This window comes from Notolepis coatsorum, assembly GCF_963971535.1.
Source record: "Notolepis coatsorum genome assembly, chromosome: 16".
NCBI classification, from domain to species: domain Eukaryota; kingdom Metazoa; phylum Chordata; class Actinopteri; order Aulopiformes; family Paralepididae; genus Notolepis; species Notolepis coatsorum.
The window spans coordinates 110,901,557-110,918,936 of NC_140180.1; the positions used below are offsets into that span (position 1 = coordinate 110,901,557).

The 17,380-nt window shown below is 49.8% G+C and overlaps 1 protein-coding gene across 1 annotated transcript in view; it reads left to right on the forward strand.

Moving 5' to 3' along the window:
• The first annotated feature begins 16,261 nt into the window (after positions 1 to 16,261).
• The window catches only part of ankrd50 (ankyrin repeat domain 50), an 82,093-nt gene continuing 80,974 nt past the window's right edge, over positions 16,262 to 17,380 (forward strand). The window contains exon 1 of the mRNA XM_084332300.1: positions 16,262 to 16,503. The gene's annotated coding sequence lies outside the window, so the exon portion shown is untranslated. The remainder of the gene's footprint in view (positions 16,504 to 17,380) is intronic.

Consider the following 17,380-nt stretch of genomic DNA (forward strand, 5'->3'; position numbering starts at 1 on the left):
TATGTACTGCCCAGTTTGTAAAAGTAATTGTAGGCTACTCTTGGGTGTGGGGTAACCAGTCAAATTATTTGCTACACACTACACAAACAACTTAAATAATAAATAATAAAAAATATTACGTAAAGGACATAATGGGAAATGAGCTTGCGACTTATCCAGAGTCAGACAATAAGATACCAGTTTCCTCTCTGTGCGTTCAGTAGAAAGCTATCCAGCTGCAAGCTAGCCTAGCTTAGCACAAATTAATGGAAGCGGATACAGACCAGGCAGCTAGCCTAGCTTAAAACTCTGGGAGATGTGTTTTGGGCCAACAGTTAGGCTAGGTGATCCATACCTGCTTCCTTTCATTTGTGCTTAGCTATAGGCTAGCTTGCAGTCGGATCGCTTTCTACTGAAGATGACAACATGGTACTGTGCTTTGTTTACATTTTTAGTTTTTGTCTAATGTTTGGGTTGGATTTCAGTGGGTATAGGGGAGGGGCTGCTACTCAAGCTCTACCAAGAGAGGTCTGGAGATATTCACAGTATAATAAATTGCTAAACGCCAACCCATGAGTCATGAGACATGTACTTGTTATTATTATTATTATTATTATTATTATTATTATTATTATTATTATTATTATTATTATTATTATTATTATTATTATTATTATTATTATTATTATTATTATTATTATTATTATTATTATTATTATTATTATTATTATTATTATTATTAACATTATTATTATTATTATTACCCCCACCCCCTAATGATTTCAATGTTTAAGTTGTGGTGAGGTTTTAAACCATGCCAGGTTTATTACCTCACCTGCACATCAATTTCATAAACATTCTATTGTATTTGTATTATGTATCTTTATGTGTGTGAATAAGATGAGATAAAATCAAACCCATAAGTCAGACCAAAACAAAAAAAGTAAACAAAGCGCATTACCAAGCGGGGCTCTTTCACCTCGAATTTGATGGCATTACAGATTCTACCTTTAACCCTTTCACTACCACACTACAGACGGTTAACCTTTCACTACCACACTACAGAAGGTTGACCTTTCACTACCACACTACAGAAGGTTAACCCTTCACTACCACACTACAGAAGGTTAACCTTTCACTACCACACTACAGAAGGTTTTTGATTGATTGATTGAAAACTTTATTAACAGATTGCAGAATGGGTACAATACAGTACAGCTCAATACACACAATTGTTAAGGGGATGCAGACCAGAGAAAGACTTTCGTCTTGTTTACATCAGGGTCCCCCATTTTCAATTCATCTGGACATACATGACATACATGACATACAGATAGTCAGTACTGCTACATCTATACATTTATGACATACCAGATTTGAAAATACAGTACTGTTTGTGATACAGAAGGAGTCAGGAAAAGGGAGTATATACATTTGACGTAGAAACTGTACATTGGAGGAGGTTGGGTGGGGGGGGGGTTGGGTACACTGGGATATTGACAACCATACTGGGTAATCTACATTGGAGGTGGTTGGGGGGGGGGGGCACACTGTATATACAAGCAAAACTGTACATTGAGGGGGGGGGGGGGGGAGACACTGTACAAACAAACAAAATTGTACATTGGACTATTGACAAAACCATACTAGGTAAATGACTGTACATTGGAGGGGGTTGGGTTAGGATATTTACAGGGGCCAGTGTTGAATTGCAGTCTCCCGTAGGTGTCCCTTGAAAGAGGTTTTGAAAGTGGGTAGTGATCCACATTCCTTTACAGCTTTGGGTAGGGCGTTCCACATTGATGTGGCATAATTGCGAAACGTGTTTAGTCCCTTATTTGAGCCGAATCTGGGTTTAACATGATTTGTGGAGCTCCCTCTGGTGTTGTGATCGTGGTATTCACTGACCTTTGGGAAGTATTTTGACATGTACATGGGTACCTTGGTCGTGTAGTGTATCTTGTAGACCAGGCCCATTGCAAGTTGCTGTACTCTGTCGTCTACTCTAAGCCATCCTAGGTTGTCAAAGTGGGCAGGGGTGAGGTGGGTTCTAGGAGTAAGGTCAAGCTGTAGTCTGACCAGTTTGTTTTGAGATGTTTGTAATTTTGTTTTTAGCGCCTTTGAGGTGCTTTGGTACCATGAGGTGCAAGCATAGTCGTAGTACCCCTGAATGAGTGCTCCTGCCAGAGTCTTCAGGGTATTCTTGTTTACCAGAGAGGAGATCCGGTACAAGAATCGAGTTTGTTGGTTGACTTTTTTTATTACATTGGATGCCATTTTGTCACAGGAGAGATTAGCCTCTAGGATGGAACCCAGGTAGGTAATTTCATCTTTCCTTGTGACAATATTGTCACCCACTGTAACTGAGAAGCCGTCGGTCTTGCTGAGTTTGTTATTTGAACCGAAGAGAATGGACTCTGTTTTGCCCATGTGTAATGATAGTTTGTTATCAGCGAGCCATATGCAGATTCTGCCTAGTTCCGAGCTGAGGGTTTTTTCAACCTGTAACTTGTTCTTGTCAGAGACCAGCAGGGCTGAGTCGTCCGCAAACAGGAACAAGTTGCAGTCACAAGCTGACGACATGTTAACCTTTCACCACACTACAGAAGGTTAACCTTTCACTACCACACTACAGAAGGTTAACCCTTTCACTACCACACTACAGAAGGTTAACCTTTCACTACCACACTACAGAAGGTTAACCCTTTCACTACCACACTACAGAAGGTTAACCTTTCACTACCACACTACAGAAGATTGACCTTTCACTACCACACTACAGAAGGTTAACCTTTCACTACCACATTACAGAAGGTTAACCTTTCACTGCCACACTACAGAAGGTTAACCCTTTCACTACCACACTACAGAAGGTTAACCTTTCACTACCACACTACAGACGGTTAACCCTTTCACTGCCACACTACAGAAGGTTAACCCTTTCACTACCACACTACAGAAGGTTAACCTTTCACTACCACACTACAGAAGGTTAACCTTTCACTGCCACACTACAGAAGGTTAACCCTTTCACTACCACACTACAGAAGGTTAACCTTTCACTACCACACTACAGAAGGTTAACCTTTCACTACCACAATACAGAAGGTTAACCCTTTCACTACCACACTACAGACGGTTAACCGTTCACTACCACACTACAGAAGGTTAACCTTTCACTACCACACTACAGAAGGTTAACCTTTCACTACCACACTACGTAAGGGATAATGTATAGCTACGAGGTCATTGTCGCAAAATAATTGACCGACACGGAGTTTAAAATACCGAGCCGCCTCGGCGAGGTGTTTTAAACGTCAGTGAAGGTCAATTATTTTGCGATGATGACCGAGTATAGCTATACATTATCCTGCTTATTACATGGCTAACTTACTAACAATATACCTAATTCATTTTACAAAATCGACAAGACGAGATCAAATGCAGATGCAGTTGTTCTGTGGCTCTGTCAGCCCAAATAAAGTGATTATTATTATCGCTGGCAGCCAGGCAGGTGTGTCTAATTGCACTGAAACAGTGTGTGTCAGTGGGGCTTGATTGCGCACAGCTGCGCACAGCTGCGCACAGCGGTCATTATTGTTCCACAGAGGTCCGTTATCGAGTAATATCGGACCTCTGACGAGCGCTATTGACCAATCACAAGCAAGCATTTCGGCGAATGTGAAAATGCCATGTAATAAAGAAGGTTAACCTTTCACTACCACACTACAGACGGTTAACCTTTCACTACCACACTACAGACGGTCTGTAGTGTAGTAGTGAAAGGGTTAATTAACCTGTGTGGTAGTGAAAGGGTTAACCCTTTGGTAGTGAAAGGGTTAAATTACAAATAATGTGTTTTTTTTTATCCACTTTTTCTCTCATTTTCTATTTTTCTCCCATCCCAATTTTTCGTATCGTCCAATTCAACCCTCCCCTGTCTCGAACGCGTGAATACTTTGGGCAGCCGAAAAGTGCTTCCGCGTTGCCCTGATTGGCCGACGCCCCGTTTCGCACTATGCCGGTAACACGTGCATGCGCATTCAATTCCCATCAACACATAGGTTAATAGGTTTTGTCGTCATTACATTGACGCGATTCCGCCAACACATAGGTAATATTAATAGGTTTAGCTATGCATAGAATAACAGAGCAGATTGACAGGTGGTGACAAATCACTGGGCATTTATTTAAAAAACATACATACCCTAACCACATAACAGATATTTAAAAGGTAATTAACAGGCATGTTCTGCAACATATATCCACTCTTGAACAATGAAAAACTCCTTTTTCTCCTATTTACAAATTCCTGAGAGAGAGAACGATAGGTTATGTAGATAACCTAGTTATATGAGTATTGGCTGAGCGTCCCGCTCAAGCCTATTGAGATACCCCTTATCTCCTTGTACCTAGTCAGTGTACACCACCACAAAACAACTTATGCACCCACACCTGACCGGGTCCCGCCTCTATGGAGGCGTAGCCTATAAGACCATGGTACTGGTCACCAAACACCCTTCCTCGCCAAAATCCCGTTCCAGTAAAAGATCCCTCAAAAAGGGAACTCAGGGCCGCTTAGAGCGGGACGCTCAGCCAATACTCATATAACTAGGTTATCTACATAACCTATCGTTATATTTCGTATGGCTATCGCGTCCCGCTCAAGCCTATTGAGATATGGGTTAGAGCGGACGCGAGACCCGACAGATGTACCCCCCGAGCTCCGTGACACGTTCGAGGATACAGACTGGGACATGTTTGAAGGAAGCGCCAGTGACGTCAGCGAGTACGCTGATACCGTTGTGAGCTACATAGCAACAGTGGTAGACGGCATTGTCCTCACAAAGACGGCGCGGGTTTTCCCAAACCAGAAACCTTGGGTGGACAGCACTATAAGAACAGCCCTAAACTCACGCACCACGGCTTATAACCTGGGCAGAGAGTCAGGAAATATGGAAGAGTACAAGGCTTCAGTCTACACTCTGCGCAAGGCTGTTAAACTTGCTAAGAGGACATATGCTGAGAAACTGGAGACACAAATGGCACAAAACGACACAAGAGGCTTGTGGAGGGGACTGAAGACAATAACTGACTACAAAGTCAGCGCCCCCTCAATGGGGAGCGACGACGCCTCTCTAGCGGACAAACTCAACTCCTTCTATGCTCGGTTCGGTGTAGACAGTGTCGCCGCTAGCCCTCTGGCTAGTGACGTCACTGGCGCACCGGCTGTTGTGGAGGGGGGGGGGCAACCGCGGGGGGGCGGGGGCGCTCTCTCGTTGTCGGAACACAGTGTGAGAAGAGCATTTATGCAGGTGAACACCAGGAAGGCTGCAGGCCCAGATGGTATAACAGGACGCATACTTAAGTCCTGTGCAAACCAGCTTGCCCCGGTGTTCACCGCCATATTTAATCAATCCCTGGCGGAGTCAGTAGTCCATGCCTGCTTCAAGATGTCTACCATCATCCCTGTACCGAAGAAACCCTCCCCAACATGTCCAAATGATTACAGACCGGTGGCACTCACCTCTGTGGTCATGAAATGTTTCGAGAGGCTGGTCAAGGACCACATTTGTGCCTCTCTCCCCAGTGATATGGACCCTATGCAATTTGCATACAGGACAAACAGGTCCACTGATGACGCGGTCTCCCAGGTACTGCACAGCACTCTCTCCCACCTTGACCGTCAGAAGGGGGGCTATGTGAGACTGTTGTTCATTGACTACAGCTCAGCGTTCAACACCATAGTCCCCACCAGACTGGTGGACAAGCTGATCGAGCTAGGCCTGAGCTCCGCCCTGAGCGCCTGGGTACTGGACTTTCTGAGTGAAAGACCCCAGGCGGTCAGTGTGGGGGGTCAGACCTCCAACACCATCACCCTGAGCATCGGGTCCCCCCAGGGCTGTGTTCTAAGCCCCCTGCTGTACTCACTCTACACACACGACTGTGTGGCCAAGTTCAGCTCCAACTCCATTGTGAAGTTCGCCGACGACACGGTGGTGGTGGGGCTGATCTCGGACAACGACGAGAAGGCCTACCGGGAGGAGGTTGAGGTACTGGAACGTTGGTGCCAGGACAACAGCCTGCTCCTGAACATTGGTAAAACCAAGGAGCTGATCGTGGATTATAGGAGAGGACAGCAGGAGACACACACACCACTGAGGATTAACGGGGCTACCGTGGACAGGGTGAGCAGCTTCAAGTACCTGGGGGTCCACATCTCAGAGGACCTGACATGGTCAACACACATAGACACAGTAGTAAAGAAAGCGAAGCAGCGCCTCTACCACCTGAGACAGTTAAGGAAGTTCAGAGTATCGGGGAAGATACTCCAGTCCTTCTACTCAGGAGCTGTAGAGAGCATCTTGACCGGAAACATCACTGCCTGGTATGGGAACAGCACGGCACAGGACAAGAAGGCCCTACAGAGAGTGGTGCGCTCAGCCGAGCGTACCACGGGTATTGCGCTACCTCCCCTGCAGGCTCTATACAACAAGAGGTGCAAATCCAGAGCCTGCAGGATAATGAAAGACCCCCACCACCCCAATAACAGCCTGTTCCAGCTGCTGAGGTCAGGCAGACGCCTGCGAACTCCAGCGACTAGGACAGAGAGGCTTAGGCTAAGCTTCTTCCCCCAAGCCATCAGAGCCTTGAACAATGAACATTGAGAGACACAGAAACTGAACTATCCACACACAAGCACATACACGACACGCACGCTGAGCACGCTCACACACTGGCAGCCACTTTGGCACTCATGCCGCACACACGCACACTTATGGCCAGAGGAAAGGCCACTTAAAGTAGTATAACATCAGGAACAGTGTATTGCACTACTAAAGCTAACTAGCATGTCCTATATGCTCTGTAAATACTAATGTACAGATACCGAGATGGCACACCATGTACCTGTTTATTGCACTGTTTTATTGGATTCTATTAATATGTTGTACCACTGTATTTTTATTGGATTCTATTATATGTTGTACCACTGTATTGCACATCGTCGCGGGCAAGACCAGCCGCATTTCATTGTATACCTGTATGCCGTGACAATTAAAACTCTTGACTTGACTTGACTTGACTTGAGGACCCGTAAGCCCACATCAAGGGGTGCGGGGAGCCCTGTCACCCCATCCTTCCTAACGAAGGGGGGGCGCAGTCAACTCCACCTGAGTGCGAACAAGAGGGAACTAGAACCCCTTGAACACACAGCACAGGCGGAACCACGTGTGACCTAACACACTGTGGCCCATACCCACACACTCCTGCTACCCTACCAAAGGACGGGAAGCAGGAAAGGCCACAGACCCCAGAACCGCCTGGGAGACAGAACCCCCGGTCATGTCCATGAGGTAAAACCTTACAAAGGGGCCCGGAGAGGACCATGAAGCTGCAGCACAGATGTCCTCCACCGAGGCCCCACCCAGGAGAGCGGCAGAGGCAGCCACCACACGAGTGGAGTGCGCCCTGATGCCCCCAGGGGGATCCTGCCCAGCCAATGTGTAGCAGAGGGCAATGCCCTCGCACAACCAATGGGACAGGCGCTGTTTCGACAGTGCCTTACCGGCACGATAACCACCGTAACAGAAAGCTGATCGGTAACCCTGAGGTCCTGAGTACGGCTGAGGTAAATTCCCAAAGCACGGACCGGACATGACAGGTGAAGGCCCGCATCTAACTCTCTAGCGTGAGGAGGAGGACGAAACGCCTGAACCACAATATCCCGGGAGCGGAAGGAACTCCGGATATTCTTAGGCATGAAAGCAGGATTAGGTCGCAGAGTGGCACCGCAATCGGCCCGAAAAGACAGGCACTCTGGACGTACCGATAGAGCACAGAGAGGGATGTGCATCTCCTCACTGAGGCCGATGCGATGCGCATCTCGATACGGTGCCAACGATACGATACATTAACGATACATTTGAAGCACCGGGCGATGCGATATGATTCACCCCCTGTTGAGATACGATACGATTCGATACGATTTGATTCAACATAATGCGATTCGGGGCGATACGATGCGATTCAACACGATGCAAAATAATGATACAATTTTATGGTATGACAGAGGATTTGGTTGTATTCCTTATATGCAGCTTATATTATTATTAAAAATAAAAGAATCTACTGTAAGACAATTTATATAAAAACTCTTGGGTGCCTAAGAAGACTTTTGCATAAACTGTCTTTTCTATTCCTTATATGCAGCTTATATTATTATTAAAAATAAAATAATCTACTGTAAGACAATTTATATAAAAACTCTTGGGTGCCTAAGAAGACTTTTGCATAAACTGTCTTTTCTATCCACTTTAGCTAAAAACAGAGAGAGAGAGAGAGAGAGAGAGAGAGAGAGAGAGAGAGAGAGAGAGAGAGAGAGAGAGAGAGAGAGAGAGAGAGAGAGACCCTCTCCGTCTGAGCTGCCGTCGACAGTTGATGATGTCACACACTAGACTGGGTCACTAGGATGCGTCTATACTTTCCGACCGTAGCCCCATTATGTCAACAACACGGAGCCAGGCTGGATGGATAGCATGAAGCGATATAATTAAGAAACGAATAACCAATAAATGTGAAGTTATCTTTGAACCCCTGTTGTCAAGCGTCTTCAATATACCCCCCCCTCCTCACTAATGGTACTGGTGTTGCAGAATCACTTTAGTCAGTTAGTTAGACACTAGTTTAGCGTTAGCTGAACGGCTAACTGGCGTTAGCCAGAGGCTACTAGCATTAGCATGTTGACCAATTCTATTCTATGTCTCCTCGACTTCCACTGTTTGTTGATAACTGTGACGCGGCTCTCGCCTTATGTAGTAGCGAAGCAATAGTATCTGCTGTGTGTGTGTGCAGTCACAGTGCACTGCTGACAAGTGGATGAGAGGAAATTATATGAATGCATCGGTTTTTGACCGATGCAAAGACGCTACAACAAGATGCATCGCGAGTTCAGCCTGAATTGTAGCCGACGCGGACTTATTCCACCGGTGCACTCGCATCGTGAACGTGTATGCCGGCGCACCGATGCAAATCGATGAATAGTCACATCACTATCACCCACGCGTTTAGCGGAAGTGACAGCCAGCAGGAATGCAGTCTTGAAAGACAGCCGTTCCAACGGCGCCTGCTCGAGCGGCTCAAACGGGGCCAAGGACAACCGACCGAGGACCAATTGAAGATCCCAAGTCGGAGCCAAGGAGCGTTGCACCGGCTTAACACGTCGAGCGCCAAGCAGGAAACGCTTCACAAGAGGGTGGCTGAACAAAACAGTCCCCTCAATTCCCTCATGATAGGAGGATATAGCCGCCGCATATACCCTCACCGTCGAAGCCGACAGTCTACCAAGAAGAGACTGGAGATAACTCAGGACAGCATCCAGGGGGCAGGAGACAGGGTCCCAGCCCCCCGCCTTACACCACTCTTGGAACGCACGCCATCTGCCCGCGTAAACCGCGACAGTGGAGGGAGCATGCGCACACCGGATGGTATCAACCACCGATGGGTCCATCCTCTCCAGACTCACCCTCCCACCAGCCACACCAACAGCCGTTGGCCCAACATCGGAAACTGGAACAGTGACCCGTTGTGCTGTGAGAGGGCCGTCGCCGACCAAGGAATGACCCAAGGAGGAGCGACCAGAAGCTGGATCAAGACCGGGAACCATACTGACTTGCCCCGGTCAGGCGCGACCAGGATCACCGACCTGCGCTCCCTCCGTATCCGCTCCAACAGCTGACTCAACAGCTGTACAGGAGGAAAGGCGTACAGAAGACCGGGCGGCCATGGAAAGGTCGAGAAGGCATCCACCCCCAAGGGGGGATGATCTGCTCGACTGAGCGAGAACCACAAGGGGCACTTGTGAGAGCGTCGGCACGCAAACAGATCTACCGAGGCCTCCCCGAACCGATCCCAGATCTGTCTGACTATGTCGGGCGGAGTTCCCACTTGTCGTAATGAGGACCGCCCCGAGACATCATATCCGCCCCCATATTCTCTGTACCAGGAATGTGGAGCGCCCTCAGACTGCGCAGCCTGCGAGATGCCCATAGCCAAAGTTTGACCGCCGCCCGGAGCAGGCGGATGGAACGAGTCCCACCCTGCCTGTTGATATACGCCGCTGCCGTCATACTGTCCGTCCTGACCAAAACGTGTTCGCCTACCACCAGGTGGTCGAACCGTTTGAGGACCAGGAGGACCGCCTCCAACTCCAACACATTGATATGCGGGGCAGCTGGGCCAGCATGACCCGTCCAGCTGCCCCCCACTGCGTGGGTCCGACACGTCCCTCCCCAACCCGTGAGAGAGGCGTCGGTGAAGACCGTGACGTGTGAGCTCCTGCTGCCTATGGGGACCCCAATGGTGAGGATACCCAGCCTCCTCCAGTGGGCGAGATCTCCCCATATCGACAAAGGAACCGTCAACCGTTTCCTTTTGTCCCTCACCGGATCTATTCTCATAGAGAGAAACCATCTCTGTATCCTCCTCATGAAGAGGAGGCCAAGAGGAACCACGTGTGAGCAGATGCCATAATGCCTAGCAGACGCATCACTTGCAGCGCCGTGACCGTCCCTCCCCGACGGAAACCACGAGCGCGTGACGGAGAACCACCCGACGCTGCTCCGAGAGGGTTGCAATCATGGGCCTTGACCTCAACGTCAAGCCCAAGTACTCCACCTGTTGACTGGGAAGAGGGGTACTCTTCTTCCAATTCACAGCAAAACCCAGGTTGGTGAGGAATTCCACCACCAGCCTGGTATGAGACCTGGCAACCTCCTCCGAACGACTGAGGAGTAGAATGTCGTCGAGATAGAATAGAACTCGTAACCCCCGACGACGTAAGGGCTCCAGTGCAGTCGCCACGCACCTGGTGAATGTGCGGGGAGCCAGAGAATAGCCGAACGGCAACCTCTGGTACTCGTACGCTACGCCCTGAAACAGGAACCGTAGGAATTTCCTGTGAGGAGGGTAAATGGGGATGTGAAAATATGCATCCTTCAGGTCTATGGAGGTGAACCAGTCTCCCCTCCTGACAGCAAGCAGAAGGAGTTTGACGGTCAACATTCTGAACGGTCTCGCTACAATCAACCGATTGAACGCAGACAGATCCAGTATAGGTCTGACCCCCCCTGTTTTCTTGGGTACCAGAAAATAACGGGAGTAGACGCCTGACATCGCGTCCTCTCTCGGAACCACGACGACGGCCTGCTTCGCCAACAGTGATTGGATCTCGTCGGCCAGGGCTGTCACTGCTTCTGACCCTGACAATAGGGTCGGCACCAAACCTGAAAACGGAGGGTGGGGTTGTGCGAACTGCAAAACAAGCCCCCCCCTCAACGTTCTCTCTATCCACCCCCCCAAACGGCATTCTTGTCGCCATATGTGAAAATAATCGCACAGCGCACCCGCCGTCAACTGACGCTGGGCCGCAAGGAACAGTAGATAGTTGGCCCGGTCCCTCCCGCTGTGCGACGCACCCAAGGGGGGACCCCGACAGAAAGGGCCGGTTTGATACGGGAGAAGCTGTCATCAAACTGGTTGACACACACCCCCCCCTGAACACCCCTCTAGCGCATGCTGAGGAGTTGTTCCGCAGCTAGACACGCAAGGCATGAGGACCCATGGGCTCCTACACGCCGAAGCCCTGCAGTGATATTGCTACCACCCAAATCACGCTCGCCTCTCCTTTGCAGACCACTGCCGCTGTGACGGGAGTGGGAGGCACCAGCGCGATACCCCGCCTGGCGAAGGCGAAGCCGGGGTAACCCCTGCTGTGCATTCAACAGAAGAGGCCTCGAGTCCCCCAGCTGACCACTGTAGCAAGTGGCAGCTATAACACCAGGCTCATCCAACACACAACATGTGGTGCAGGAACCACGCGACGGAACATTCTCACGGACAGACCCAGGCTCAGCCATCAACTGGGTGTCAGCCCCTGTCCCCATGAGAAGTGAAGAATGGGGCCGCATACGCTTCAATGAAGGTTCGCGGCCCGCAGCCAAAGGAGAACAATCAGAGCCCCGCTTCCGTGGGTAACAGAGAGAGGATTGAACGGGGAGCGGGCTTCTCGCGGCAAAGTGACGACGGCTTGTTTTACCAAACTCGAATTCACCCAAAATGGCCGATCCCTCGGCCGCCAAGGCTGTCGGCCTTGTGGTACCCTGTTGACTCTCCACCCAGGGCACCACTGGCGGGGGAAACATGGCCGCCTGTCGAGGATCTCGCCACAGTCGTTGACGAGACCGTGCTCCCACCTCTGGCTGCACAGCGTGAGGCGGTGTAGGACCCAGATCAACAGCCGCCTGCGCCTCCACAGAATGCCCAAAAAGACTATCTGTGGAAAAAGGAGTCGTGAGGAGAGAAAACCTATCCTCTTCCCCAAGAGGAGATTGCTCCAACCAAACATGCCTAACAACAAACGTTGATAGCATCCTAATCCTCTCCGCAGTTATAGCTTGCGACTGAGTCAAGATCTCTATAACACCACAAACATGCATCATGTTTACAATGTCGGCTGGACCCAAAGTCCTACTACCCGACGCCAATATGGATAGGAAACTAGCCAGCTGAGCCATAACACTGGCCGCCGCCAAATACCATCCTGTAGCAGTATACAACTCATCCGTCCATACTGCCACCCTCCGAGCCGATTCGCTATCAAGTATCGGCCGGGCGGGACGTCGTTCATCCCCGCCGGGGCACAGGAACAAAGCTACATGGCTGCTTAGCCACGGTACACCCGGCCTGCACCATGTTGTTAGCCCGTTCACCTGTAAAAAAGGTAAATAGGACTCAGCGAAACCCCCCACATCAACCACCGACTGACCTTCATCAATGAAGCTGGTAAGAGGAGGGAAAAGCGGTATCCCGCGGCGGGGATTATTAGAACAACGACCCATTTCAGCGTCAACGTTAGCATTAGCAGAAGTAGCAGTAGTAGCATTAACGTTAGCAGCGTGCTCCAGGATTGCCAGGAAACCGTCCACTGCAGTGGAACGATCACCAAGCCGCTCCGGCCCTGGCGCCGAAACATACTCCACAGCATTACCAATACTGACATTGATGCCTAATAACACAGGCCTTACCTTTGTACAAGCCGACTTGATAGTCAAACCTTGTACGCTGCCCCTCGGTCTGCCGTCGTCAGCCGAGGAAACATCAGCACCGGCCCAATGTGTCGCTGAAACATGCTCCGAAGATGCCAGGGAAAAGCAAACCTCCGGTAAGCTTTCAACATTACGAACCTTCTCTAATCTTTTCATACTACTAGTTACATACGGTGCACAGCATCCAATATGATGGAACGAAAATAGAGGAAGGGTGTTTGGTGACCAGTACCATGGTCTTATAGGCTATGCCTCCATAGAGGCAGGACCCGGTCAGGTGTGGGTGCATAATTTGTTTCGTGGTGGTGTACACTAGGTACAAGGAGATAAGGGGTATCTCAATAGGCTTGAGCGGGACGCGATAGCCATACGAAATATAACTGCACCCTGAGAGAGAACTGCACCCTGAGAGAGAGAACTGCACCCTGAGAGAGGGAACTGAGAGAGGGAACTGCACCCTGAGAGAGAACTGCACCCTGAGAGAGAACTGCACCCTGAGAGAGGGAACTGAGAGAGGGAACTGCACCCTGAGAGAGATAACTGCACCCTGAGAGAGAGAACTGCACCCTGAGAGAGGGAACTGAGAGAGGGAACTGCACCCTGAGAGAGATAACTGCACCCTGAGAGAGAGAACTGCACCCTGAGAGAGGGAACTGAGAGAGGGAACTGCACCCTGAGAGAGAACTGCACCCTGAGAGAGAGAACTGCACCCTGAGAGAGAACTGCACCCTGAGAGAGGGAACTGCACCCTGAGAGAGGGAACTGCACCCTGAGAGAGAACTGCACCCTGAGAGAGGGAACTGCACCCTGAGAGAGAACTGCACCCTGAGAGAGGGAACTGCACCCTGAGAGAGGGAACTGCGCCCTGAGAGAGAGAACTGCACCCTGAGAGAGGGAACTGAGAGAGGGAACTGCACCCTGAGAGAGAACTGCACCCTGAGAGAGGGAACTGCACCTTGAGAGAGAACTGCACCCTGAGAGAGGGAACTGCACCCTGAGAGAGAACTGCACCCTGAGAGAGAACTGCACCCTGAGAGAGAGAACTGCACCCTGAGAGAGGGAACTGAGAGAGGGAACTGCGCCCTGAGAGAGATAACTGCACCCTGAGAGAGGGAACTGAGAGAGGGAACTGCACCCTGAGAGAGGGAACTGCACCCTGAGAGAGAACTGCACCCTGAGAGAGGGAACTGAGAGAGAACTGCACCCTGAGAGAGGGAACTGCGCCCTGAGAGAGAACTGCACCCTGAGAGAGAACTGCGCCCTGAGAGAGAGAACTGCACCCTGAGAGAGAACTGCACCCTGAGAGAGGGAACTGCGCCCTGAGAGAGAACTGCACCCCGAGAGAGGGAACTGAGAGAGAGAACTGCACCCTGAGAGAGGGAACTGCACCCTGAGAGAGAACTGCACCCTGAGAGAGGGAACTGCACCCTGAGAGAGGGAACTGCACCCTGAGAGAGAACTGCACCCTGAGAGAGGGAACTGCACCCCGAGAGAGGGAACTGCACCCTGAGAGCCGGCGCACCAGTGACGTCACTAGCCCTGAGAGAGAACTGCACCCTGAGAGAGAGAACTGCACCCTGAGAGAGGGAACTGCACCCTGAGAGAGAACTGCACCCTGAGAGAGGGAACTGCACCCTGAGAGAGGGAACTGCACCCTGAGAGAGGGAACTGCACCCTGAGAGAGGGAACTGCACCCCGAGAGAGTGTATTGTTTGTCTTGTTTCATGTCAAAAAAGAGAAAATAAAAAAGATTTGTTCCAAAAAGAAAAGAAAATGAAAAACTCCTTTTTCTCCTATTTACAAATAAGAGCCGCGGTATATATATGCAGGTATATAATATACTGTATTAGGTATTATCTGATGCAGCGTTGCTAATATGGCGTGTTCTGTGATTAACCAGGGCGGCGTATTAACCTGGGGGAGCCTCATGCGCATGCGCGGCGTAGCACGCAAACGAGCACCTGAACGAGCGTAGAGCTGGTATTCACGAAGGAGGGCGCTGGCCAATCGCGGCAACGCAGAAGCACTCTTCGGCTGCCCAAAGTATTCACGCGTCTCGAACGCTGTTTCTTGCCTCCCACAAGCCGGCTGCAATGTGGACTAAGTCATACATAGCACAAGTCCCCTCCGATACTCGAGGTAGCAGCTGTCGCATCTTTTCACCTGCACAGCTCGATCTTTCAGCGTCGGGGGTCTGCGCTTTGGAGGGGCCCCGCCCCCGTCGCTTCCTGATTCTACTGCGCAGGGGCACCAACCGACCTGTAGGAGTCGCTGTCCACAACGCCCGATCCCCACCCATCAGTTTTTCCCTCCCCCTAATGTGTATTAGTACGGACGACCAGCTAAACTGAAAGCAATGTGGAGCGCTGGGCTCGAACAGGGAGATGATCTGTTTGAGCCCAGCCTCCAGTATTCATGGTGAGCGCCTTGCCCACTGCACCACGTAGCCGCCCAATTACAAATAATGTTTACCTATAGATACAGGGTGTGGATCACTTACCCCCACTGGCTCATATTACCCCATTCTCCCCTGTGACTATTTTTATGTAGCTTAAATCTCATGGATGGAACTAATTCATAACTAGGCTACTGCAGTCATATCAAGATGCATATCAAAATCTTTGTTAGGTGCAGCGGGTTGACTGACATTATGTGCAACGATGTCGCCTCTAACAGATCAATAAACGTTTAACCCTAACTTATTTTAGGTTGAGCTTTAGGGAGAAAATAGAAGATTTATGCACAAGGCTCCATCTTGTACACATGCATTTTATCAAGATATCTTCACACACATGTTGATTGTGGCTGCAATTCTGAATGGCTCGCTTCAAGAGGGAGGGTTCTTGTCACAGCTGAACTGCACACAGGCACAATGCACAGTGTGCATTGACATATTCTCAGTGTTGGGACAACCCCTCACTCTGTATAAAACAATGCAAAACACAGGAAAGGGCGCTTTTCGCAATAAAAACTATGTAAAACAGTATCCTAATGGCGGCAAGGGGGGAAAAACGCCAAATCCCATCAAACTTTGCGTCGGTCCTGCGTGTGTGTGTGCGTGTGCCTGTGCGTGTGTCTGTGCGCGTGCGTGCGTGTGTGTGTGTGCTCTGTATGCAAGGGGGGCTAGAATTGGAGAATGTTTGGAGGCGGAGGGACGGGGTTAGTGTTGCGCCGGAGGAGCGGGGTTAGTGCCGAGCAGGAGGAGCCGACGACACCGAGAGAAAGAAGAGACGTTCAAAGAAGAAGAACAAGGGGGACCCGCAGCTTTTTACATCCTTAGAAATGTCGCTATTGGAACCGTGTTAGAAACACAACTGCCGGGTGTCTGGTGTCCCTGCAGCGGGAGGGTGTGGAGGATCCGGAGGGTGCGGATCGGACGGGAACACGGACCCGGAGCAGAGGAGCGGGATTCGGCTGTGAGGTGAGAGAGGAACGCCGCGGCGGTGGGAGTCTGGGACCGAATCTGAAACGCGATCGACAATAAAAAGGGAAACGTGTTTCCACGATTGGAAGTTTTGTTTTGTTTTTTAAAGAATGTAGTTGCGCACGCGGTGTGTTTGTGCATTTGTGCTTATAATAATAATAACAACGCGTCTGCATGAGGGTTTCTATTTTCCTTTATTATTATTTTTTACACACACGATTCTCTCTTTTTCTCTCCAAACACTCAAAAAGGTGTCGCTGGATTCTATCCTAGTATCTGAAATGGGTTGATGTTGTTTTTTAAGGGTTGGTACAAAAAAACGACCGCTGGTTATTAATAACAACAGTGATCCTGTCGTTTTGCTCAGTTTCTACACTTCTGATCCTCTGTCCGCCGGTGCAGCTTTAACACCGAGCCCGGGCTGTGTGGCTCCTTCTCACGGCGTGGAGACCGGCGAGCTGCCGGCAACACTGTTAAAACACCCAGAGGAAGGGTTAAAACACCCAGAGAAAGGGTTAAAACACCCAGAGAAAGGGCTAAAAAACAGAGAAAGGGTTAAAATACCCAGAGAAAGGGTTAAAACACCCAGAGAAAGGGTTAAAAACACCCAGAGAAAGGGTTAAAACACCCAGAGAAAGGGTTAAAAAACCCAGAGAAAGGGTTAAAGCACCCAGAGAAAGGGTTAAAACACCCAGAGAAAGGGTTAAAATACCCAGAGAAAGGGTTAAAACACCCAGAGAAAGGGTTAAAAACACCCAGAGAAAGGGTTAAAACACCCAGAGAAAGGGTTAAAAGCACCCAGAGAAAGGGTTAAAGCACCCAGAGAAAGGGTTAAAACACCCAGAGAAAGGGTTAAAACACCCAGAGAAAGGGT